This window comes from Lepisma saccharinum, chromosome 4 (genome assembly GCF_977018435.1).
Source record: "Lepisma saccharinum chromosome 4, izLepSacc3.1, whole genome shotgun sequence".
In the NCBI taxonomy this organism is placed as follows: domain Eukaryota; kingdom Metazoa; phylum Arthropoda; class Insecta; order Zygentoma; family Lepismatidae; genus Lepisma; species Lepisma saccharinum.
The window spans coordinates 81,404,462-81,431,538 of NC_139232.1; the positions used below are offsets into that span (position 1 = coordinate 81,404,462).

The 27,077-nt window shown below is 37.9% G+C and overlaps 1 long non-coding RNA gene across 1 annotated transcript; it reads right to left on the minus strand.

Annotated features, from left to right (window-relative positions):
* Positions 1 to 513: 513 nt before the first annotated feature.
* Positions 514 to 23,814, minus strand: LOC145987232 (uncharacterized). The gene is made up of 4 exons (XR_014441630.1): positions 23,706 to 23,814; positions 18,362 to 18,449; positions 11,529 to 11,645; positions 514 to 650 (listed from the first exon to the last, which is right to left on the minus strand). It is a non-coding gene; the product is annotated as an uncharacterized LOC145987232 (long non-coding RNA).
* Positions 23,815 to 27,077: the final 3,263 nt, after the last annotated feature.

Sequence of the window (27,077 nt, forward strand, 5' to 3'; positions counted from 1 at the left end):
ATACTATATGGTTTCAATCCTACTTCCTTTGAGAGAGATAAAGACATCCCACGCAGGGATTTATTTTGTCGAGGACATATTTTTATGGGGGGGAATCCCCGGCATTTCTCCCCGTTAATTCTCACACCGCTGGTAGCGATCCCGTCTTTATAACCCAGAAGTTAGTGAGACTGCATATGCTTTCCATCCACACGCACGTCTATGAAATTTTCACTAAAATCTGCAGTGTCCTTTTTGTTTTAATCTCCATATCTTCTAAATAAAGATCGTGTATGGTATCTTAACCCTTAATATTTCTTACATGCCATAATATTGTTCCGATTGCAATTACAAATATAAAAACGAATATTACTAATACTCCTTGTCACGAATGTATGTAAATAAGTGTCTTATAGAAAATGTTACAAGAGTTTTGGGATCATTTACGAATTATATTTCTATGCTAGAAGGAAACGAAAAATAAATTAGGTATAACTTCAATTATTGTTGATAAGTAAGGAAATAAAAAATGAGTCAACAAATATCAATGTATTTATTTTTATGCATCACCTCACTAACCACTACATTGTTATGTTTTTCTTACAAGGTCAGCTACCTGTATCATTTTGTTGATCCTTAGAAATTTATTTTGAAACCGAGGACTACGTTGCCTAAAGAGAAAAAAAATTATTAATAAAGAAATTGGGGTTGATAAACACTCTACTAATATTATTTAAACTATTGTAGAGATATGGAGATTATTAAACCGAGAAAACCTCGTCATGGTAATATTCACGCTTGTTTATTTCCTGGAATTGTCCGACCAGCGGGCGATCCCAAGAATGCGCTAACTTAGTAACTTCCGTTAAACAAGGAACTGAAAGGCAAACGAATGGATCAAAACAAGATCTAGCGCGTTCGAAAGGTTTAACAACCTTTCGAAGCCTAAGATTATAAAAGGGAGCTCACTCCCGGAGCTCATGCTTTTTTGGATTTTGACGCTCATTTGAACTACACCTATCATCGACGCTCTTTTGAATTACTTTTATCATCGACGCTCACATGGATAATTAGTCTCTGATTACTCTACAACACATTAACACTACTGAACTACGACGACGGAACACGGAGTTACGGCTGCCTAGCATGCAGCGAGTCGCAAGGGATTGCTCGGTTTGGTGAGCCAAGGGTCGCAGGATAGAACCTTGGCACCTGCCACAATTCGGTCTGCAAGAAGCATCTGGACAAGAACATCACACACCTACCAGGTATGAACAAGCGTAAATAACCTTTACATTCACATTCCATATCTCTACCCTCTTAATCGGAGCAGGTTCAGCTATCAGATACTATTAAGCTCTACCTAAAATGTATAATTGAAACTTCCCTGTGACCTCAGATCCCAGGTAAAACGGGATTACAACATGGTGGAGGTGCTTCAGGCCCTTTTTGCAATTGAGTACCCTTCTTTACATTAAATTAGTCTCCCCCTCCCACTTTGGGAGCATTTTTGAAAGTAAATTTTTAGTAATTCCAACTCATACCCCCACAGTACGCTTAAGATGCGTCAGACCCAGTGACAATTTTGTATATTACCCTATGGAATACAACCCCTCTTTTCTCTTTTTATGCCGAGTCTCCCCCCCCCCCAACAAAATCCAGTTCTTCTGCATAACATTCACTCTGGACGTATTTGAGCATCATTCACACAGGAATGAGAACAATTGCTTATATTTATTTCACAGACGATATATTAACGACATAAATAACTGCATACCCATACTTTCATTTGTTCTTTGGTCAACACGACGAACTTTAGTTGATGAATACATCACAGATATTTTTCTCTGGCCAGGGGATAAATTAACTAAAACTAATGTTTTGGAATATGACATCAAGCTGACAGATGACACCCCAGTGTATGCCAAGACCTACCCTATACCCTTTCATTACAGAGAGCCTATGAAACAGGAAATTCAGAAATTATTAGACCAAGGTGTTATAGAGCGCTGTGAAGGGAGTCCCTACCGACACCCAGTCCTATTAGTCAAGAAACCCAATGGGACTTATCGTTTTATTTCTGACCTTCGCGACTTAAACAAAGTAATAGCTCCGATTTCATTGCAATCCCCAGACATAAAAACCATCATGACAGAGATGGCTGGTAAGAAATACTACTCACTTTTGGACATGTCTAGTGCATTTTTTCAAGTTCCATTAACAGGGCATTCTAAGGACATTACCGCCTTTTCTATTAACAATCTTGGTAGTTTTAGATATGCTAGGTTATGCCAGGGATTGAAAACATCCCCCGGTGTAATGAACCGCGTAAGCGAACTTGCCCTTAGTGGAATAGACAGTTCAGAACTTTCTGTTTACACTGATGACATTATTATTTACAGTTCAAATCTCCCACACATGATTAACATTCTGGATAGAGTGTTTCAAAAGTTACGAAAAGCATCCCTTAAATTGTCACCCTCTAAGTGTAGGCTAGCTTTTACTGAAGTGAAAGTCCTCGGTAACTTGGTATCTCAAAAGGGAGTTAAGATTTCAGAACATATTCTTAAAGCTACTTTGGAATATCCTACCCCTACCACCAAACGCAAGCTTCGTAGTTTTCTAGGACTTGTAAATTTCATTCGACGATTTGTGGAAGGATTTTCAGGACCCACAGAATGTTTATTCAAGCTTCTCAAAAAGAATGTCAAGTTTCAATGGACTGATGAACACCAGAAAAGTTTCGAAACACTGAAAGAAATGATCATTTCCGCCCCTATCCTCCGCCCTTATGACCTTAAGCGCCCCTCATATGTATACATTGAAGCAAGCTGAACAGCGATTGGCGGAGCGTTGTTACAGTCTGATGAAGAAGGAAATTTACATCCTTGTGCTTATTGTTCACGAGCCTTAACAGAAACAGAGAAAAAAGCTGACACATTTTCCCTCGAAATTGCAGGTGCATATTATGTTTTGAAAACTTTCAAATTTTTCCTTATGAATCAACATTTTGTGGTTCTCACAGACAACAAAGCCTTATCCTATCTTCGTTCAACTAAACACCATAGTTCTATTCAAGGAAGAAGAGCTCTTTATGTTCAGAATTTTGATTTCGAAATAAGGCATGTCAGCGCCAGTAAAAATGAACTTGCGGATGCACTTTCCCGTGCAAGCTTACCGCTAGAAAAGACTAATCCTGACAAGAAAGATGATGATGATGTTGATGATGATGCACTATTTTTTTATCAAGTATTTCATGCACAAGCAGCAGATTTTGATATTAGTTCAGAACAAAGTAAAGACCCCTATTTAAGATACATTATTGACGTTTTGGAAAACAAAGATAAAGCTAGTAATCCTAAAGTAGAAAAACTTTCGTATTCTTATGTACTCAAAAATGGTGTCTTATTCAGGACTAATAAAATCAAAACTGGTTATCGGGATAGACTTTGTATTCCACATGCATTAAGAAATCAAGTTTTCGATCTTATTCATGCACACAAAATGAATGGAAGTCACCAAGGCGCACAAAAGTCATATAATTTAATGCTTATGCGCTAGTTTTTCCCTAATATGAAGAAATTTGTGTACGATAAGGTTCGACATTGCATCCCTTGCCAGATCCCAAAGAAACCACAAGGTTCTAAACACATACCCTGCAAACATTTCAACCTGCCCAAATTCCTTTCCAACGAATTCATATTGACGTTTGTGGACCACTAGTCTCTTCTAAAACGCACAAATACAAATATTTTCTATCAGTAGTTGATAGTTGTACAAGATACGTTATTACAGCTCCTTTGGCTAATCATGATGCACAAAACATAGCATCAGCTTTAGTTGAGAAAGTCTTTCTAGTCCATGGCCTCCCGGAAACGATCTATTTAGATCGCTCAACACCCAATTCAAGTTTACTTTTACGGGAGTTAGCTGATATTACAGGCGTACAACTAAAATATGTAGATACTTGTGCACATTTCACGAATGGGCTAGTTGAGAGTTCATTTAGTTACTTAAAGAAAGTCATGAGAGTTTTTGTGTTAGAGAAGAAGGTTTCGTGGTGTGACTATTTAGCTAGTGCGACGTTCAGCCACAACATTACAATCCATTCTGGATCCCTTTAGAGCCCGTATTTTACTTTGTTTGGCTACAACCTAAGGATCTTAGCTGACGCAGTCCTTCCTTCGAACCCTGACAATATCTACCAGACGAACGCACAGAGACTTGAACTCCTGAAATCCATACGTAAGACCGCTCACGACAACTTACATAAACGTTACGAACAGCAGAAAAAGTACACAGACCGCACTTCTAGGCAAATACAGTACTCACCAGGTCAACATGTGTGGATTCTAGATGCCACTCCGACTCCAGGCGTGTCAAAAGCCTTTGCGTCCTCTTATAAGTATAAAGGAACTATTCTTCGCAAAGTTAACGAGAATTCCTATGAAGTCACTTTCATCGACGGAAGGAGTAAACAAAAGACTGACACTATTACTGTTTCTAGACTCAAAGCCCGCTACGACTAGTGCCATAAAAACCCCGCTAACATTCATTAACACTCCACTCCGTTATCACTCTCTTTAGCCTCCTCGCTACGTACATTGCACATGCTAACATCCCATGATCCAGCATTTTCTCACGCTCATACACCCCCCTTTCTTCACTTCCCGTGCTCGCACTGCACTTCTGCGTTAGAACGAACTCATTTTTATTTTTAACAAGACCAGGATTACAGAATGCTATCTCAATCGTCGGAACATTTATAATAAATCCCTTGCCTAATAATTAATTTATACTGATATTTTAATGTCATTTTATAATTTGCGATTATACGCATAGTAATAGTCAGAACATATCACTTAGCTGATTTGACTAATAAGTACTTAGCGCGTTTATGATTCTAACTAGCAAATATTTTTTTCCCATTTGCTGGTACATGAAAATGAAAAAAAAGTACAAAGAAAGAAAGAAAGAAAGAACTAAGATAGAACAAGATGAATGATTTAAAGAACAAATGAACTGCGTAGAACTTGCTGAACTATTGGCTTTCTGGCCATAGCAATTTTTTTTATTTGCGCTCAGGTGTAAAGCGAACTGCTTCTTTGAAAGCTGCAATGCACTAAATATGTTAACAAAGCATATAATAAATATAGGCAAATGTTCCCACTCTCTCCTTTAATTTTATAGTTCAATTATTGATAGCATACAACATGGTATAGCTCATATCCCATGAAATTAAAACCTACTCTCTTTTTCCATGAACTTTCTATAAATATATTACTTACTCTTTTACACTTCTTTTTCATTTTTTTTTTTTTTTGGTTAGCAGCGAATCGAAGGCGCTTAATCCTTTGCCCACAATACACGTAAAATTCTTGCAATTATTTTTATATACGACATTTACACATATTACAGACGGAAATGTCTCGTAATCACTTAGTTCGTTCTATTATCGCTGAACTCCCCTTTCCTTTCTCATTTCAGACTCCTACCACAAGATGTCTCCCGCTCATTATGCTATTCTCGCATCCATCGTGATAGCTCTTCTCGGCATACTTATTTTATTGGTGTTATTAATTATATCTTGCTGTTGGTCCCCCAAATCACGTGTCACAACACCCCAAAAACGTTTAAAGAAACCTTCCATCAGTGCCCCGATTGCTTTGCAATCAATTTCGCATGCCCCGGAGACAACAGTCATTCCCACACCACCCCCTCTTACCCCGGCCCATTTCACCTCTGGTACGAAACAAATAAATACCCCAACTCAATGTACCACCACTCTTCCGAAAGGACGTCGACTTCCGGCACCTCAAGTGAAGCCACCGCCGCCCCCGGCCCCTATTCCGGCTAGTCCGGTTATTCCACCTATTCCCCCCCATTGCCCCCCGGCGAACTTTCCTCATGTAAACCTGTCACTCATAAACAGGTCCCCTTAAAAACTCTGCGCCATATAAGTAACAACGCCCCTTCGCCGTCACTACGATCAGATATTACCTCCCCTCTCCCCCAAAATAATTGCCCAGTTTTATCTGAAAGTCCTCTTTCTATCGATTTTATCACCCGCAATCATTTATTATAACTCTGCTCCACTACCTTTTACATTTTCCTAATTTTTTCCCTTTTGCGCTTGTTTCATTCTCATCGCCACGAATGCTACCGGATGGATTCATCATGACGACCACCTGCCTGTGCTTCCGAGAGAGAGAGATCTTGGCTCATCGCAGAGAACGGATGACGATCTTGTGGACTTCCACCACCGAAGGACCCAGTTCTGTCTGGACCGCTTGGCTGATTTTACCATCTTCCCGGCCGCGATCCAGCTGTGGAACGTTTTATTCAGGACGTCTCCTGACCCGAAGCGACATCGTAAGCTTGAGTTCCAGACTGCCATTCAAGTGACGTCATGGCGACCTACATCGGCAAAGCCCCTCCCACTCAGTGCGTGTTGTCCTTGTTTACTGCCATCACGTGATACGCATTGTCGTTTTTCATCGGCTAAAAGTGTGTTCCAGTGTTCAGCCTCCATCACTTAACGTCAGGCACACATATTTAGTACACAAATATGTCGATTACAGTGCCAGGGTTGTGACCATGGGTGCTGCCCATATTTTAGTGGATTTACATTTTTCACGCCCTGTGTGAGATAAGTCTCTTTGTTTTGTGTTTTATCGTCTGCTACAGATTACACTCTGCCAATAGCGCCGTGCAGTCTACGGCGTTGCCATGGTAACAATACCTCAATGCCCCGCCCGACCGCGTGTGTGTTATTCAGTGTGTACTTTGAACTCCGCAAACAGTCAACAAAACCACGTGTGTTACGCGGCGTTCCTTCACTGTGTGACATGTGTTTTTTCCCCAGCTGTTTTCGTGTTGTCATGTTTAATTCAAAACTAGTTCAGTGTCAAACCTATACGATTATTTTATATATGCCTCAAGACTTCGTTATTGGTGCTCGTACTCTGTGAGTACACAAGAGGCTTTGACCTACAGTTTTAATTTTTTTCTACGTGATTTTTATTTTTTTTCTCAACAGTGTTTGATGCTATAACTCTTCTGATGATATCAATATTTTTTTTGGTGGTGATGTGAATCTTATGGTGAATGGATTGATGTATTGGTTTTCTACGGATTTTGAAATTTTTAATAAATGATAATTTTTAAATATAACCTCCTCCGGAGCTAGTCGACCATCCAAGAGTGGATCGATTAACTCAACAAGGGGAATGTAGAGATATGGAGATTATTAAACCGAGAAAACCTCGTCATGGTAATATTCACGCTTGTTTATTTCCTGGAATTGTCCGACCAGCGGGCGATCCCAAGAATGCGCTAACTTAGTAACTTCCGTTAAACAAGGAACTGAAAGGCAAACGAATGGATCAAAACAAGATCTAGCGCGTTCGAAAGGTTTAACAACCTTTCGAAGCCTAAGATTATAAAAGGGAGCTCACTCCCGGAGCTCATGCTTTTTTGGATTTTGACGCTCATTTGAACTACACCTATCATCGACGCTCTTTTGAATTACTTTTATCATCGACGCTCACATGGATAATTAGTCTCTGATTACTCTACAACACATTAACACTACTGAACTACGACGACGGAACACGGAGTTACGGCTGCCTAGCATGCAGCGAGTCGCAAGGGATTGCTCGGTTTGGTGAGCCAAGGGTCGCAGGATAGAACCTTGGCACCTGCCACAATTCGGTCTGCAAGAAGCATCTGGACAAGAACATCACACACCTACCAGGTATGAACAAGCGTAAATAACCTTTACATTCACATTCCATATCTCTACCCTCTTAATCGGAGCAGGTTCAGCTATCAGATACTATTAAGCTCTACCTAAAATGTATAATTGAAACTTCCCTGTGACCTCAGATCCCAGGTAAAACGGGATTACAACACTATAATCGTTTTAGTTTTTTCATTTTTTTCAAATTACAAAAATATTAACATAAACCTATATTAATACAACAAAGTGAGAATGATGCGAAGGAGTTATGTAAAGGAATTTCAGCAGAATAGAAAAAAATCGTGTGGGAAGGCAGGATATGAACAAGTGAGCTCTTCAAGTTGAAACAGAACTGATTTTCCAACAGAAAATATACAGGGATAACTCTGAATTTATACTCGGAGTGGTTAACATTGCACGATACCATGCTAGGGTCTCGGGTTCGAAATCCGATTTAGGCTTTGGTGTTATTTATGAGAGTCCCTTCCGTTGTGTCCTAATTGCGAACAGTCCTAATTGCGAGCAATGCCAAAATCGTCCTAATTGCGAACACAAAGGACTGGAAAACCTGTTTTCAGAGAGAAATAAAGGTAGTGAATCTGACAGCCATCTGCTTTGACTAGCTACAATAGCTAACCTGATTGACTAATCATGGTCTTCTGCTATGTAAATCCCTCCAAAGCCATTTCATCCTTTCACTCTGTCGACGTAATCTGACTTTCATTCGTGTGTTGATGTCTCCAACTTCACTTCCTCAGTGCCAAGAGAGATGTGGAAATGCTTCAACAGGAAGTACCGGACAAATAATGCATTGGAGGGATGGAACCACAAAATCAACAGTGAGCTACTTAGGCCACATCCAAGAGTGAATAAAAAAGGTAAAGTGCTCCCCTGTGCATAGCACCACGCCATGAAGGCGTATAGGGGGTGTGGGGGTAATCCAAGAGTGGAAGACTTCATAAAAAGCTTAAAGGCTCAAACATGGTACTTAGGCTGGATATGAACCTGGATGGTTTGCTTTTGTTTTTCTTGGACAAAAGGATGGCGAGGAGCAAAGGAGATTGGTAATATTCCTAACTTTATAAGAGCACTGTCATATATTTGAAATTTAGGTAGAAGATAACTATTAATTGGTGAAGCTCTTTTCAGTTAAGAATCGTGCAGTATGTATTAAAAGGTAAAAAAGGTAAAGTGTTTCCCTGTGCTAAGCATGAAGGCGTATAGGGGGTGCGGGGGTAACGCCCCACACTTTCTTGATCCGGTCGTGAGTGGGGGTGATGTGATCAGAATCACGCCCCTGATCGCCTTTACCCCCCAGGTTTCCCCCAGGTACCCATGTTATTCGACGCTGGGTAGGCGCCGGGCCACTTCCAACGTTAGAAAAGTTCCCGGATTTGAACCGGCCGGGACCGAACCCGGGACCTTTAGCATGGTAGTCAGACGGGTTACCGACATGTATTAGTATCAAAAAATAGGCCACACTTTTATAAAATTATATATACTTCAGCGACTACTTAAATCACGTTGAATTTTGTGTGTTCCAACTGTGACACACAAGGTACTGACTAGTTAGTCTCAAATGTTGGCTGAGCCCCTCTTAAAAATTCGTAAAAGTAACCCAGGAAGTGCGAGAGGAATTTGTAGGCCCTAAGGCAGAAACATGTGTTCGCAATTAGGGCACATAACTTCGATGTGATATAATGTTATTCCTGTTCAGACAGCAAGTGTTCTCAACGAGGACTGTTCGCAATTAGGACACATCCCTTCTAGGTGATATAATGTTATTCCTGTTCAGACAGCAAGTGTTCGCAACTAGGACTGTTCGCAATTAGGGCAAATCCTTCGAGGTGATATAATGTATTCCTGTTCAGGCAGCAAGTGTTCGCAACTAGGACTATCAAGATGACCCGTCCCCTCATCCTCGTCTTTACGATTAGCCGAAAGTGGCAAAACTTTGTGGGACAAAAAAGTGCAAAATCCAAAAACTACCGCATTAGCTTGTCAAAATCTTCACTCACAAAAGTCAGATTCCAAGTGAAAAACGGCTTTCAAATCGTGATTTATCGTAATTTGAGAGTAGTACAAACATTTATCTTTGTGGGACAAAAGAGTTCAAGGCTATGAATATCAAATTCAAAATCAAAGACTGTGATTGAGCATTAACTTGCAACCCGACTTTGAATCAGTATTTACTCTAATTTAGGAGTGGTAACTTTTTGGAACAAGAAAGTCCAAAATTGCACACTTGTAAAAAATACTGAAATTCATATTTGAGGTCCAAAATGAAGCTGGAACATGATCTTTACGTAATCTGAGAGATGTGCAAAACTTTCTCTTTGCAAAACAAAAGGGTGCAAGAGAAGTGCAAAACTGTGTTCATCAAAAGCCTCAAATTGAAAGTCGCGATTGGGCATTAACATAGAACGTGGCTTTTAATAATGATTCACTGTGAATCGAAAGGGATCAGGCACGTATCTAGAAATATGTTTCTGGGGGGAGTGTGCGAGACAAGTGTCTCAGGAATAATAATAATAATAATGTTTAAATTAAAATAATTATATTAAATAAAATTAATACTAATTACAATACATAAATTAATATTATATTATTATTACACGAATAGATAAAAAGACTGTATAATAGAGATATAACAGCGCATATTCATTGCGTAGCTTACCTGTAGTTAAGATCGGAATAATTTACATAAAAACAATGGCAATGAAATTAATATCAAATAGATGAATAATTGAATATTTATCGAATAACAAAAATGATGTTACATGTAGTTGGAGAAAAGTAAGTTTCTGATTAATATTTTTGCATATTGAGTAGTAGTGTACATAAATGTTCTTTGTAATGTCATTCACAGCCGTATGATACCAACATAATCCTTGCCTTCTAAAAAGTTCAAAGGAAATTAATAACCATCGATTATGCAACAAATGCTAATATTTCCATTACTTAATTTTAGTACTTCGTAAGTCTTTGGGGGGAAAGGTCCTCACCCCTTAACCCCCCTAAATACGTCATTCCTCTCCTTCAAAGCCGTATGATCCCAATATAATCCTTGTCTTTCAATAACTTCAGAGGAAGTTATACAACAAAGCCTGAAATAATATATTTTTCATTATTTAATTTTAGTACGTGATAAATCTTTCGGGGGGTCCGCACCCTCTGGACAACCCCTCCTAAATACGTTCTTGGAAGGGCGGTATACCTTTTTCTGTGGAAGAAAGTAGTACAATACTACGGCTTCACTAGAATTTGAAATATAAACTTGGGTTCCAAGTTTACGGAAATTTATGAGAGTTGTAAAACTAGTGCAAAAATCTCGGTTAGTCAGAACCATTCAATTCACAACATGGTATCCATCATCAACTTAAAACCCAACCTAAGCATGAGATTTTACGTAATTTCTTAGAGAGCAGTTTTTTTCTTTTCGAGACAAAGAGGTGGACAACAAGTGGAAAAGACGGCTTCCACGGCGGAGGGTTTAACATGGCGCCTACGACGGCAGGGGCCCCGGGTTCGAGTCCTACCCTTGGCATGGGTGTTCTTTGTGAGTATCTCTTCGTCAATTTTATCATATAATCACCCATCCTCATCTACGGGATTCGTCAAAAGCTTCAGAAAAGCGAAAAGAGCTAGTCCAAAACTATAGACTGATCATAACCCTCTAATTGAAATATCGGAATCCAGCTCCTACATAAAATTTCTTTGTGAAACAAAAAGGTGCAAAACTTGTAATGAAAAACATTCGTGTAACAAATTTGGGACTCAGACTAACATAACTAGATAAATTACTTACCATTATCATTTACACATTGTACAGAAGCCTGACCACGCCGACCTGCTGTAGATGTTGCGAAATTGCAGTTCGTCCCTTCTGGACAGTTAACCCATCCACATGGCCGTTTACTACTACCTGGAATGGAGAGAACGTGTAATTATACTAGACAAGTCAGACTGGAAAATAGGCGCATCCTATTGGCCCAACAAGCACAAGGTCAGGTAAAACTGCCGAATTACCCCCTCCTCTCCGTTATCTCCAGCAGCACTTTTTTAGAATTCAACTATTTCACCTAGCCATTGTCAGAAAGGAAGAGAACATTGGTCGACTATTAGCAACCAGTTATAAATATCTGACGATAAAACAGCCAAGAAATTGCAACCGGCTGTTAGGAACCATGGCGTCTCATTCATATCTGACATTAAAATACGTAGTAGTGAATCCGGTAAAAATGTATCTTTTGATGCCTGACTATACAATAGTAACGAATAGAATAAAGCTAGGTTTATACCAAATCACAAAATAAACACTTCCTGTTTTGGAGGTAGCGAGATGACTTTGATGTCGAAATATTCTATTATTGTAGAACTTGGAACTTTTGTCTGTGTACAAAACTTTAGCTTTGTATCGGTAGGGCGAAAATACATGGGAGAATTTATACGCCCTCTGGAGAAGAGAATGGATGGGCACAAGCAGCACACACTAACACACACTCACACCTACACAAAGGTGAAGTAAATATTTCGAAAATAGCCACGCATACATGAAATGAATCAAAGTATTCAGCTGATCTACGTGGCGGAGTGGTTGTCACAATGCGATACGACGCCAGAGGTGCCGGGTTCGAATCACACCCTGCATTTGGTTCTTCTTTGTAAGTGTCCCTTCATCAATTTTACCATATCATCACTCATCCTCATCATCGCATTTAGCCAAAAGTAGCAGAAAAGCGACGCTAAGTAACGAAAAGGTAATCTACATGGAATTCAGTGGAACAGCACAAAAGTACTAAGCAAGGAAACCATTTGCAAACTAAGGATTATCAAAGAAGGCTTCACATCCAAGTGTAGAAATCAAGCAAATATAATAACTTTTTCCTTAAATATTACAAATGATAGCATAAATGGACCCCAGATAGGGCCTCAGCTACTGAGAGGGTCGCAGGTGGCGGATAGCGAAAGGCCATCAGATATGGTGGTTAGCTGCGAATAAGACAATTCCAAATAAGCAGTCCCGGACAGATGCGGCAGTGTTACCAGGGTCTGGAGGGGTTGACCAGTGGCAGGACCATTTTCATTAAAATCCCAGAAAAACCCACTGACAACACTGTGACATGGCGAGGAAGTGCCGCCATCAAATAAGCACTGTCCCTGCTGCCTTGCAGGGAGGGGAGAGACCCCCAAAGGTTAAGGGAAGGATATCCTGACAGAAAACTAAGGGTAGGAAGGACTCTAAAGGCGTAGAGAAGCCAGCCTTCCTAGATCCTACAAGTTTGGAGGTTTGGCCTGGGACTGACCATTCCTCCCAGTAAAAGCACCAACAGTTGAGAAGATTTCAAATCAGAGAGTCGGACTGGAGCATGTAAGACGAACAGGCAAGGAAAAGGTTATGAGATTAGGAACATGGAACATATTATCCCTATACAGAACTGGGGCCCTAAGAAACCTTATCGAAGAGTTCAGTAATTCAAGCTTGATATTCTTGCATTACAGGAAGTACAGTGGACTGGGAAGGATGTGTTGGAGCAAAAAGATACAGTACTATACCATAGCTGTGGAAAAAGACATGAATTTGGGACAGGGTTTTTAATAAAGAAGAAGTTGAAAAATCTTGTAATGGATTTTAAACAATAGATGACAGAACCTGTATTTTAAGAGTTAGAGGAAAATTTCATAACTACAGCTTGACAACAACCCACGCACCAACGGAGGATAAAACTGAGGATTGAAACGATGCCTACTATGATAAATTGGAGAGGGCTTATGATTCCTGCTCTCGATATGATATTATAATAATCCTCGAAGATCTTAATGCAAAGGTATGAGAGGAAACCTGGGCTAGATCAGTGATTGGAACGCAAAGCCTGCATCACGAGAGTAATGATAACGGAATAAAACTGATTGATTTCACAAATAGACATCAAATGATCATAGCAGGAACCTTTTATCCTCATAAAGATATACATAAAGCAACATGGAGAACTCCGGATGCGGGATCAAGTTATCAGATAGACCCTGTACTTTTACATAGTAAACACCAATCATTTTAGATGTAGTAAGAAGTTTTAGAGGAGATAATGTGTATACAGGCCAATACCTGGTTATTCCTAAGGTTAAGAACCGAATATCTTGTATAAAATGGAGACAAAGAAGTGAAATTGCAAGATATGACATAAATAAATTAAAGGAAAAAGACGGAAGGAAAAGGTATGAGCAAGAGATTGCTGACAGGCTGAGGAAATTGAAAGGTGTTATGAATTGTATTAGCAGTGAGAGATGGACCAACATAAGAGACATAATAATAAAGGTAGCTGATAAAGAAATAGGGGAAATGAAGAAACAAAACCGCAGTGAATGGATTGATGGGGAGTGTAGGGAGATAACCAGTCAGAAAAATTAAGCTTATCGAAATGCGATACAAAGCTACTTTACAAGAACAAAGTTAGAACTATATAGTGAATTGAGGAAGAAAGAAAAGAGGGAGTATGAGGAAAATAAGATGAGGCAAGTGGAAGGATTTAATGCAAAACGAGAAAGTAGATGATTCTATAGAAATGTCAATGAAATGAGAGTAGGATTCCAAAGAGGAGCATATATACGCGTATTTAAGGATAAGGATGGACAACTGCTAAGCAATGACCAGGATATTTTAACCCGATGACAGGAACATTTTAATGAACTATTGAATGACCAGAACCAAAATGAGAATGAAAGGGAGCAAGGACAGAAACAGGATAGGGAAGGAAATCAGAATGCCACGAACCTCCAAATGAATGAACGGGAAAAAAGATGGGCCTAGCCTTGAAGAAGTTAGCAGTGCCATTGCAAAGCTGAACAACGACAAAGCGAGATGATGAAACTTTATGGAAGGGATTTCATAGGAGGCATACAAAAGCAAACTTAACACTGGATACAATTTTTTTCTAATATACTGTTTCGAAGGCTTTCCCCATATCTAAATAGAATAATAGGTGACTATCAATGAGGCTTTATAGAGGGAAAATCAACCTCAGATCACATACATACAATCAGACAAATATGTGCCAAGACAAGGGAATTTGGAATAAATATATCACCTTTACATAGACTTTAAATCTGGATATTATACCATAAAGAGGAGATAGATAATCGAAGCCATGAGGGAATTTGACATCCCACAGAAGCTAATAAACTTAGAAGAAGAGACCCTTAAAAAAGTATGTTGTAGAGTACTAATAAGAAATCAGCTAACAGAAGAATTTGAAACCAAACAAGGATTGCGTCAAGAGGATGCCTTGTCATGCAAGGTATTCAATGTTGCATTACAAAAGGCTGTCAGGGAAGCAGGCAAAGAAACTAGTGGAACCGTAATAAACATATCAGTGCAAATTATGGCATATGCAGATGATATAGTAATAATAGCCAGAACGACAAGAGCATTACGTGAAGCTGTAGCTAATCTTCTCACTGCAGCACAAAAAATGGGGCTCACAGTAAATGCAGCTCAAACAAATTATTTTGGAAATAACTAAAGCGCGTACTAATACTGCAACTTTTGAAGTTAACGGGCTCTCTTTTGAGAGAGTTCGGGAATTAAATATCTTGGCGCATATATAACGGAGATTTTCTGACAGAGATTAAACACAGGATAAGTATGGCAAGTACAAGCTATTTTGGACTCGGAAAACATATGAAGTCTCAGTATATCAAAAGGAAAACAAAAGTTAAACTATATAAAAAAGGAAATAAGCCCTACTTTAATGTATGTATGTGAATCATGGATAATAACCAACAAGACTGAGTCAATGATCGGAAGCTTTTAAAGGAAGATTCTGAGGAGGATCTAGTGGCCGATATATGAAAATGGATTATGGAGAAGAATATATAATATGGAACTATATCAGCTTTATCAGGATATAGAAATTGTGAAGGAAAATAAACTAACACGGCTAAGGTGGTTGGGCCATATATACCGAATGCCAGACAACAAGATCCCATTTATATGGATTGGAGAAGAAAAGTAGGAAGACCACCTGTAAGGTGGGTTGATTCGGTGGAAGAGGACTTGAGTGTGCTGGGAATTAGGAGTTGGAGAATGAAGGTTGTGAATAGAGATGGATGGCAGAAGATTCTGAAGGAGGCCAGGGTCTATGATGGAATGTAGTGCCAGGAAAGAAAATGAAGTAGAAGCATAAAGGAACAAAAAATTTATGAGCGCACCGGATTGGCAGCAAAATCATAGATCTGTCGGTTCGTTCACCTGAAGACGAGAGGAGACTTGCTTTCTAGAAATGTAGTCAAAAGCACTACAAACTGTATAATGTGCAGCTAACATTGCATGATAAGGATAGTTGTTTTTAAATGTCAGAAATCTCTTGAACGTCAATGGAGAATAAGTGGCGCCATTCATCAACCACTGCTCTTGCCGGCTTCAAGGAGGAGAGGTAAGTAAGGAAAGTAAACAATAACGAAAAAATCAAGAGTAGACTCTTCTGGTATAGTGAAGCCAGAGACCTAATAGAAATAAACCTAAAAATGTAAGTTCTCCATGATGTGGAGTTAGGCACAATGCCAGCAACCTTATGTAGTAAAATTTTCATCACTGCGTAGAATCAAATAACAAGAGCCTGAAGGAAACCAGGATATAATCTCATGCAACATCTGAGAATAGAAGGGTTCTAACTGTTACCTCAAGAAATGCGATGCGGCAAGAAGGAAAAGTTTTAAAATCACCTAAGAATCTATACTTGTCAAAATTTAAAAGATACGTTTAGTGTATTAGTTATAAATTATGAAAAACCAGATGGGCTAATAGCTAAATTATCGCCTTACCAACGCACAAACAGTTGAATGCTGCATGGCAACGAAATCAACAAACTCCGGCTATAATATCGGTGCAATTTCTCATGATGGGTTTTTACTTGTGTGCTCTCCACTGACCCGCCAACTAGTTTTTTACTCAGTTGAAGACATCGCCGTTTGAGGATCTTTACGGAAACTTGGAAGGGAGAGGTTTTTTTTTCTAAAACTAACCAGGATCTTTCGTTTGGTCATCACCAGCGTACTCAGCAGTTAAGGCGACCCAGGGTTTTCACTCAGGTACCTGATTATCACCGCTAACAAGACATTTACTTTATTCATAGGAATCAGCAGCATCGAAAAATTAAACAGGCTATACGTTAAGGAGGTGCGTTCCCTGGAATGGTGGTGCAACATATGCTGGTGACGTCAAGAGACCAAATAAATCCCAAAAGCGGTAACTGAATACAAAATTATTGTGGATATAAATTCTACAATCAAATAAAAATCTGTTCGAAGAGAGAACAGATAGATTCCGACCTGTAACTTCTGGCAACGGACAAAGTCTTACCTTCAGCCTAGAAACTAAGTCCGATAAAGAAAGATAACGATACCTGATACCTGTGGTGTCCAAACGACACAGGTATGTGACACTCAATACTTACGCCCCTACGAAAGACTCAGATGTAATTGTAATGGAGATGCTTTACATCATAGGACAAAACACCAAGAAATGATGCTGTGATAACTATTCCCTTGTACGATTTAAATGCAAGAACTTTGAAGGAGAAGGCAAATGAAGCCATAACTGGAACTCACACAGTTCGTAGAAATCAACTATTAATAATTAATGAAATAAGCCAAATTAAAGATTTTGGATTTAGCAACTATATATCAATATAAACAATGCATGGAAATTTCCTGGAAAAAGTCAAGTCAATCAGATAGATCACTATTATGACGATTATCTGGTGAAATACAGTAGCTATTTGGTTGGTCTTTTCGAATAGTAATCTCGGCTACCCTTTCAGTGAACAACCTTACCTATGATAGGAAGTGATACAGTGATTTGATATGTAATATATATTTGTACTAAGAAGAGCATTTCAAAATTAGAAAAGATCGTCAGGAATCAATAAACATAATACTTGCCTACATACATAACACACACATATATAATATATATATATATATATATATATATATATATATATATATATATATGATAACATAGACAGAACCTAATTTGATATTGACTGACAATAATATAGTTTAAGACACTTCATAGAATTCTGTCGTTTCCGATAACGCTCAATAAGAAATGGAAGTGGCTCTTTCAAGTCATTTGTGTTAGAATTATGTCAGAGGGATATTCAGACCTTATATTCTGAATATCATGATTATCGAGCATTTTAGACCCCCTTGTAGTAAATCATGCTACCAAATTTTGAACCAGCAAAAATTATATATACGTATATCCTGCTAATCCTCAAATAAATGCTCTAACAGTAATATTTCACGAGCAATATCTTTGTAATATCTTTGATTTCTTTGTGAGGCATATTATCCAAATATGTTGTGGAAAGCAAGTCAGAAAACTTTCGAAATTTAAATCACCTTCGCCCATTCATATCGTATATGAATGTGCTCTTTGTGATAACTGAACACGCTTTTCAATCCTATGACATGTCGGCGCTGAAGTCTAATATCCTCTCTTAAATAAGCTTCTGTTATGTTGACACCAGGAATTAATTTTCCATGATAGCATTAACAACTTGTGTACCAACGCAGAAACCTGTAAATATTCCACGTTTTACACGTAGGTTGACATAACCTCAAAGATGTCGAACTTACCAACAGGAGGACTCGGGCATTTCCAAGCTAGTGCACCAACGCCACACAGGAGAAGCACCAGAACTACTGCTGCCCATTTACTCATTGTCTAGAATATTAAATAGCAACAAAATTAATGACGTGAGGTAAATAAGGATTCTCAACTTCCGTGTTATGTCCCCGCCCAAGCACCGCTATTCCTTTGTAAGTGTCACTTTATTTATCTAACCATCAGTTATTTCCATAATAAATAGTAGCCCAAAAAGGCAGAAAGCCTTTTTTTTAATAAAAATAGAAAACACAAAAAATATAAATTAAAATGTGCTTTACACTTCTATATATCTATTTACAAAGATAATTATTGACTATGAAATAAAGCTCCACGTATTATCGACTTTGGTTTTACTGGAGGTGAAGAATTAGCACCACATTCAGGCTGTTTTAGAACCCTTCTCCCTCCACGATTGCCATAGATACCTATTGATGAGAGTCTGAGTGACCCCAAGGCAGCAGTGATATTAACGGAAATACACTCCTCACAAAAAAGTTTGGAAAATTGTTACGTTAGACAATAGGTATTAGGCATGGCCTTGGAATGCAACAACACATGGTACCTGTCTGGTGCCGACATATGCCACCGTGCCTATCACCTATTGTCTAACATAATAATATTCGAAACTTGTTGTACCTAATATAACAACATTAACTTTTTGTGAGGAGTGTATTTCCACCTGATATCACTCAGCCCATGGATCGAACGCAGATTTCCTCGTGATAGTCACTCATCTTTCCGTCGAACAAATACGAACAAAAATTCCTAGCTGTGAGAAAATATAATTGTAATTTGGTCACAGTAAAGTTTTTAATAATTGACTGATTGACTGATCGATTTGGTTTATATTACTTCGATTTCCTATCACATATGACCAATCGCGACGATGAGGATGAGTGGTGATATGATAGCATGTGTTGAAGGGACAATCAGAAAAAACACCCATGCCCATACCGGGACTCGAACCCGGGATCCCTGGTGTTGTAATGCTTTGTTCTAATCACTCCGCTCCGACGTAGGCTTATAATAATTGATGCATAACAATTATCTATCATGTCCAAATTTGGGGAATGGGTAAATTTTTGAATAGAAAATAATTTTACAGAATTACATAATGAGACGTATCAGTTACATTTAAATATCGAGCGAGTTCGATTCATTGTGCAAAGAAAAAATGTATTTTTTAATGAAAAAAAGAATAAAAATGTGTTAGTTTCAGATCTAAGAGAAAGTTAAGAGATGACCGTAACTGACATATAAAACACACACAAACACAAACACACACACACACACACACAGTGTATAGTGTGTATAGTGTCAGAATTTCCGAATGTTTGATTTTTTTGTAAATTATACTGTACAAAATTTTGAGATATTATTAGGGTTAACAGACAACTGGTATTTTCAGGACATGTCCTATATTTTAGCCTTATGTCCGGCGTCCTGGAGGAATTTGAAAAATGCCATAAATGTCCTACATATTGAGTGTCATATAATATTAATTAGGAAAATAGATAATAGAAAAGAATCATGCAAGTTACAAGTCTATGGACTACGCTTCCAAACTCAATAGTGAAATTTATTTTGATTCAGTTATTACCCCAAAAGAAAAACGTTTGTCCTGCTATTAAACAAACGGGAAAACGGAAGCACTTAATGAACAAAGTTTTGGGACCACTTTCTGATAACGTCACTGTTCAATGCCCGAGCAGAATTTCTTGCCTTAGGGTTTATATTGATGGAACAAGGTGTTGCACATTCTTATTCAATATAATTTGATTGTAAACCAGGGTGTCTGCTAGTCAAGAAAGTCATGATAGTCAAGAAAAAGTAAAGAAATCAACAAGTAGGTCAAGAAGTCAATAAAAAGGCAATATATTATTCTTGTGGTCAAGAATTTTTGCTATTTTTATGATTGTTTAGTTGATTTAGTTTATTTTACTTCACTTTTTTCTGTCCCTTTGGCTAATCCCGAATATGAGAATGAATGGTGGTAAGATAGGATGGATGAAGGGAAAGTCACTAAACATATAGGGACAACCGACACAAGCCCTTCGTTCGTCTGCCAAACAAAGCTCAGGATGCATTAATACGAGAAAGTAGATCTAATTCTCTTCGTAAATTCAGCTTCAGTTTTCATCTTAAGTGGCCCTTTGGTAGGGGTATTCATTAAATAAATATTTATTTTTTTTGATTACTAATTTCCAACTTTACCTAAGTAGGGGTCGAATAAATAAACGTTAAGAAAGACGGAAAAAAGGTATAAAAAAGTCTAAAAAAAATCAAGAATTCTGGATGTGTTATTATGGTAGTCACCCTGTTATTGAACTAAAAACTACCCAAGATGAAAGTTCTCGAACCATTTTAAATTACGGTAATTGCCTAATATTTGTTTGCCATTACAAGTCATAATTCAAATGTTGAGAGAGTACTTCCATTACCATCAACACAACACTCACGAGAAAAAATATTTTTTCATATAGTCTCCAAAATGTTTGTTTGATACTAGTCCTTATAATTTCAGAGAGTTTGACTGTCCACTTTAACATAAATATAGTTTGACTAAACCTAAAATTTTGATAAAAATTGTCTCCTCTGGGAAGTACCACTTAAATCATGTAGTAAGAGGCGCAAGTATGATTGCAAGTTTTGAAATTTTGCATTTAAAAATTCATTAAGAATTCATTTTTCAATTACTTTCTAACGTGTTCTATAGAAGTATGTATTATTTATTGAGAATGTTTTGTGTCCTATATTTTGACTTAATGTCCTACATTTTGACTTAATGTCCTACATTTTGAAACAGCATGTCCTATATTTCCTTTACAGCGACCTGGTAACCCTAGATATTATAATTAGTTATACCTATTCAAGTTATGAATCATATATATATATTGATTGAGTTGGTATTTCAACTTCACTTTATGCACAGTAAGGCTAATCGGGACTGGAACTATAGTAAAAGTGGAATCCGAACCATTATGTGCCTCCACCGGCACATATCGAACACAGGACCCTTTGATTTCCAGGCGATGACGCTAACAGTGCGCCATCGGGGAGGCATCAAATCCTATATATTGTGCAACGGTATAAGGTATTTTTTGTTTTATGAAAAAGTCTACTAAAATTAAAGTTAGAACCACATTTCAGTGTTGCAAGCTCTCCAACCCCTAGGGGTGCCAGAGGTGTCTTGGAGTTGAATGGCATTGGGAGTGTCCCTATTTATCTTAGCGACCCCGAAAACTGTGGATTCCACACTAATATCGGTCGTTTTCCATAATTTTTAAATGTCACCCCCTTCATACCACCACGCTACGGGTGCCAGGGGTGGATTATCCCCACAGTATTTCTTTCCACATTGTAAGTGTACCAAGTGTACCAAGTTTGGTCATCATAAATATCACCAATTAGCTTAGCGACTCCAAAAACTACGGATTTTGGTCATTTTGGTCATTTTAATTTTCACCCTCTCTCACCCCCTCTCCCGATAGGTGATGAACTTGAAGTTGAACGGCATCAGGAGTGTCACTATTCATCTTAGAGATCCCGAAATCTATGGATTCCAGACTAATATCTGTCGTTTTCGATTATTTTTACATGTCACCCTTCCCCCGCCCCCACCCCTATGGGTGCCAGCGGTGTCTTACCCTCAAAGTTTTTCTTTCGAGATTGCAAGTGATACGTGTTCCAAGTTTGGTTGAAATCCCTCCAGGCATTCGAGAGTTATGCTGGAACAAACATACATACACACATACACACATACATCCATTTTTATATATTATGATAAAAGCGCATCAAATGCAACTCTTGTGTCTGATAAATTTTTCAAGGAATAAACAACAGTAATAATAGTTCCATTAATATTGCATGACTTAAATACAGCTTTTATTTTGATAACCATGGAATACTAATTCCTAAATTTATAACACTATACTTAAGAGGTAATGTAATTGAAATGAGGAAACTGTGACCTTTACACACAATGAAGTGTGTTGAAATTCGTCACGAAACATTAGAAATGGTAAGAAATCAAGAATCTTTCATGGATTAATAAACCATGACTCATTAAAGGATCACTAATGGGGTTGTATCTTTTGTACAGCTGAGTTGGCACCTCATGCATTGAATCTGTTTTCTGTAAAAGTAAATGTATTGTTGCAACGTGTTCATTACACAGACAAAATTGTATTTCTAAAAAAGGGCCATTCATTTGAAAGTCGATAAGGTGAAAGTTCGAAAGTTAGTTATTGATGTCCTCATAACTGAAATTATATTAATCGAAATCTTGATGTTAATAATTCATTACATTTCCCCTTTACTTAAACCAAACTTGTTTTGGTTCAATGTCAGTATCAAAATTCTGCTCTTTATGGAGAGAATTATCACAGTAAATACAAAGCCAAAAGTTTATTTTATTCGTACCTTCTCAATTCTATTGTAGCTATATCATGTTTCTAGACCCTAGATTAGACTAAGACTTACAATATTAAATGTTAAACTCTAGAAAATATCCTCTCCCTCTGCGCCTCCCTATTCCTTCGTGGCGACATCATTGGACGTAAATAAATGCACACAATCCCACATAACTCAACAAAGAGGGGATTGGAAGAACATCAATACTGAAACGTTGTTTTAATTTTAACTTTAGTGGACTTTCTCATAAAACAAGACCTTTTTCCTTTCCACAATATATATAATTTATAACTTACGTTTCTGCTATTCACCGTTTATCGAAACCGGAACCCCTTGGCGACGACGCTACCACTGCGCCATTCTGGGAGGCCCAATTGCGAGATAACACTAAAATCAAAATTAAAGCAACGCTTCAGTATTGAAGTTCCTCCAATCCCCTTTTTGTTGAGTTATGTGGGATTGTGTGCATTGATTTACGTCCAATGATGTCGTCACGAAGGAATAGGGAGGCGCAGAGGGATAGGGTATTTTCTAGGGTATCACATTTAATATTCTCCTAAATGGTAATGCACATTTGGGGAAATAAGAAGAGTCATTGTTATTGGAGATCTTTGAGAAGGTTGAAAGGTCGATTAGGGGAGTCAACCAGCCTGTCCCCTTAGGACAAAGTAGAGGACAAGTATAATTCCTCTTCGTTGTTGCAGAGTTGGGGGTGGGTAGGCGAACTATTGTACGTCCGTCCACTTCTCTGGTGTCATCAATGCTTATGTTTTAGTATTCTGTTTGATTTCAGTTTGCATAAAGATCTGCACAATACAAAACTATCCTCCTCTATGACAGAGTTGTAATAAGTAACAAGATTTTGTTCATTATTCAAAAATGAAATAAATTTTCTCTTACCGACCACTATCGTCAGCTTAATAAGGAATATTCTAGAAGATAAACTTTTGATTTCTATCGAATGAACGATCTGTTTATAGAAAATGAAAGCGCATGAAATGCAACTCTTGTGTCTAATCAATTTCCCAAGGAATACAAAATAGTAATAATAAATAGTTCCTTTAATATTGCATGACTTAACTAGAGCTTTTAATTTTATTAACCGTGGAATATTGAATTCTAAATTTCTAACACTATAACGTAAGATGTAATACAATTGAAATAAGGAAACTATGCTCTTTACACAGAATGAAGTGAACTCAAAATAGTCACGAAACAGTAGAAATGATAAGAAATCGAGAATCCATAAGGGATTAATTAAGCCATGACTCATTAAAGGATCACTAATTGGGTTACACACCCACGCACAAGCACACTATATAAATGTGAGTATTAGATTTTATTGAATTCATGCTATATAATGATTAATAATTATCAGAAAGATAATTGCACTTTGTGTTTTATCTTTATTTTGTACATGCTTTAAGGCACGTGAGGTCCCGGGTTCGATACTCGTTGTAGGCACATAGTGGTTCGGATCCCACATAAAACTATAGGTCCAGTCCCGATTAGCCTTACTGTGCATAAAATGGACTTAAAACACCAAATCAATCAGTCAATCATGTTAGGCACGTACTCAGGACTTTTTTTATGGGGAGGGGCTAGATCCGAAAATGTGGAACAAAGAGAAGGTCAGGAACGCTGTGAGGTTGATTAAATTAGGTTATTTTGCTTTGGTTTTCTGACAAGTTTATCTTATCGCGACTATAAGAACGAGCAGAGATGATGAAGTTAATGAATTCCCTCACAAAGAACACCTATGCCCAGCTAGGATTCAAACAAGAACCCCTGGAGTCTTAGCGCGCTGTGCTAACCACTCCTCCACGATGGAATTCTGTTGTAGTATTAGTATTAGATGTAACTGCCAATGCCATGGTAATATTACAGCCAGAGCTAAACGTACAATTGTAGAGGCGCAGTTGCAACATAATGGCCCAAAGTAACGGAAATAATAGGCCTGGTCAGAGGAAACTATTGTAGGTGGCAGCAACCCGGTTGTGTCCCCACGCTTTTCGGCAATTGTTCTCCCATTTAAATACATGGGAAATTTGATGCCGAACGTGCTGCTATTACATTAGATTGCAAGTTTAATATCATCTTAACATCAGAAATGATGTCTGAAAATGATAGTTGAATAATCAGTGCTGTAAAAGTAAGACTTTTGAAAAGACGATCGTCAACAACAGAAAACATATCGGAACTCCAAAAAGCCTTAAAATTTGCACAGCATTTCTTTACGTCACTTGCATTTTCACAATTTAAATGATCTATTGTTGAGAATCCGGTCAAGAATAATGCATAATGATTCCGCAGCGACTGTACTTATATTTTTATAGTTGTTTTTAATAACTGACTTCTATTTCACGTGATACTTTTCCACTTAGCCAGTAAATATGGTCCTTTGTTTTATATACACACATTTATCGTCAAGAATAGTTATTACAAAAATATTTTTTTCTTCTGTTATCGGAACCTCTAGGGCTATCTATTTACAGGGATTATAAATTTAAAATTGTTGTTACAAAGAAAAAGAAGAACGAAAATATGAGGGGAGAATATCTGCTTAATGCAATGAAAACATACGTTAATCTTAAATTATCGAATAGAGAATAATGTCAGTCATAGTGTATAATAATATATGTCATTCGTTTACAACCTTAATATATTTTTCTATATAATTTTGGGAATTTCTTCGATTCCCACCCGCCGTTGAATTACACATGCTCGCGACCAGAAAAAACAAACAAAGAATACTGTAAAAATCTAAATTTTTGTATTTTCGACTCATGGCAGCTAGAGATGACCCAAATGACGTCAAGTTTAGTGTTCTTTGTGCATAAACGTACTATATTCAGCTCGTTTTCGCAACCATTTCGTTGCGCTTTAATATATTAATTCTTAGGTTCAAGAAAATTTAATTTTCGGAAACTTATGACTGGCTACATAATCTTAAAGCTTTGCTAAACCCATTTTCATTATCGATTTACACGAGAAATTCTTACCTTTATTGAAAATAACGTTTGAATAGCCATCCGATCGCGCTCCAATGTAAAGCTTAGGGCAACCAAAAGACGAACGAAATTATTTAGGGACGCAAGAGGGGTGGGTTTTCGCCACCGGAAAAGTTTGGCAATGAACAGCCCCATTGAACTGACCGATAGACCTCCCCCCTCGACACGACAGTCAGCATCACAGTCGCTTACAGACAAAAGCTGTCACGGCGTACAGCGTAGTGGTATTGTTAGCATTCTATTCTTAGGAGTTCTAGAATTGTACTGTTTTCTTCAGAACAAGTTTTTCAAATTCCAATGATTGATTGGTTTTGGTTTATTTTGCTTCGAATTTATGCCACTTTTGACTAATTGCAAAGATGAGGATGAGTGATGAATTCGACGAAGAGACACACAAAGAACATCCTTGCCCCGCCCGGGATTCGAAGCCTGGACCCCTGGTTTCGTAGCGCGGTGTGCTAACCACTTCGCCACGGGAGACCGGTTTTCTTTCCTTATACCATGATCACTGAAAAAACATTGTAATTCTATGTTTAAAAATAAATATATATATATTTATAAATTAAATGATGCGCGATAGCAATGATTATTAAAATAAAGAACATGTCTAAAATTGAGTTTAAAAAAACGAGATATTTTCGCATCACAATTGGAGTTCGAAAAAAGTCGGGATAGGGATCAACTGTCGGGACGTTCCGTATCCTTACATCAGTGGTTATAAAAATGATCAAATTGCACACTGCTGACTTCTGGAGTCTGCCTCTCTACACAAGATGTACATTCATTTATGTAAGGACAACATTGAAACTTTTAGGGCCGAGAGCAAATGAAACACCCTGTATTTGATTCAATTATCACAAAAGAGGTAATAAATTAACAATTTTTATATTTCATCGTTAAAAGTAGAATTCATATTTCTCTCATTTTATTCAGAAATAAGTGTACAGTGTGTTCTAAAAAAATTGATATAATTACAAATGTAAATATCTCGGTAACTACATAGCCAAGGTGAAGGAAACTACGCAGGTGTAATCCTCAACTCAATAAGATTTATGCATAAAAATTTGAATAAGAAATTCAAAGGTATGTGGATGTCACAAATGATTGTTCACAAGTGTTCAATATGCGCACAATCCAGTTCCTGCCAAACAGGCAGCGGCCGCGCCAGGATTAATCATCTGGGGTTGCTGACGGGGTGCGGAATGAAATTTTGGGGGTGCGACGTTGAAAATAAAGAAAACATGAAATATACATGCATGTT